Raw genomic sequence first — 1,464 nt, 5'->3', positions numbered from 1 at the left:
GATCAAAAATATTTAAAGTCGGATATATTTTGAGGAATATTATTATTTTTTATTATTCTTTAGCTTTGTAAATCACTGAAATTTTAGGTTTAAGAAATAATATAATTAATTATATGAAAATCGAACGAAACTCGGTTTTTAGCATTCTTCCCAGTTATTTAATTTGAGAGTAAATTAAAAGAAGAACCATTAAGGGCAATTCTTTGCTAACTTAAACTTTTGGAATATCGATTTAATAAAAAGTTAATTACATAGCGCATGTATAGTTTTGTGTATTTTGAGTTACAGCCCTAATTAACAGCTTTTAAATACACTCTAACCGCGTTTATATCCGCCGTCCGACAACGAAATATTCACTTATATCCTCCCGAGAGGGGATCCCACAATACTGCTCAGCGAAGGATGGCCGCGCAACGCTCTAATTGGCTTGTTTGTCGCGTGTTACTGCAAAGCGGTGGATGCGGAATTAAATGCGGTTCCACTGTAGTGTGCAACATACCGCGGAGCTTCTTATTCCACCCAATATAGTTCAAAATTTTTGAGAGGCAAAGGAGATAAAATGTTTGAAATAGGAAAAATTATTTATGTTGAAAAATGAGAATCTTCTTGACTTTCCGTGACAAATTCGAAAGAGAGCGATCTCTCATATACTCGGCTGGAGAAAAAGCAAAATAGAAAATTTTCAATTTTGTATAAATGCACTTTCTTAAAATTGTGCTTCGATATGCAGTTACTGGGAAATCCGGAAACGTACGTAAAGATAACTAATTCATAGCAATTCATTATAATTTCACGATAAAAGAAAGAAAACAAAGGAAATTTAAACCTACAAACTAAAAATAACGCCGAGATTTTTAACCGGGGGCGGAGGGGGGGGGGTCGCTTTTTATTGTAAATTCAAAGATATAGGCCTAAAATAAACACACAAGAAAGGATGTATATGTGTATGTATATATATATGTATATATGTATATATGTATGTGTATGTATATGCACATGTGTATTTTTGTGTGTGTATATGAATATGTGTGCATACTTATTCTTTCTAGTCGCGACGCCTACAATGAAATTTGTTCTTAATGGTTCTTTTTTTTGTCAAAAATTATACTACTTGGCTCAAGACTGAATCATTTTCTTCAAAATTAGACAATTCAGTCAACATTCATCCTTCTCGTTTAAAAATTCTTTTTATTCGGTGGAAAATTCAATTTTTTTTAATTGGGGGTACAAATTTCTGATTGAAAACTGATCTCTTTTGGTTGCTTGATATTTTCATCTCAAGTGAAAATCTATCTATATTGTTGAAAATTCCACTTTTTTATCGAAAATACCTGTTTTTGGCTGTGATTCGGATATGAATATTTCTTGAAAATTAGTCTTTTTGGTCTTTTTTTATTCTTTTTCTGGATCAACATTTTATATTTCTCCAATTCTGTACATTTGGAATTTAAATTTTCTTGACTT

Source organism: Belonocnema kinseyi, chromosome 7 (genome assembly GCF_010883055.1).
Source record: "Belonocnema kinseyi isolate 2016_QV_RU_SX_M_011 chromosome 7, B_treatae_v1, whole genome shotgun sequence".
NCBI classification, from domain to species: Eukaryota; Metazoa; Arthropoda; class Insecta; order Hymenoptera; family Cynipidae; genus Belonocnema; species Belonocnema kinseyi.
The sequence above is the reverse complement of the archived record's forward strand: the minus strand, read 5'-3'. Positions refer to the sequence as shown.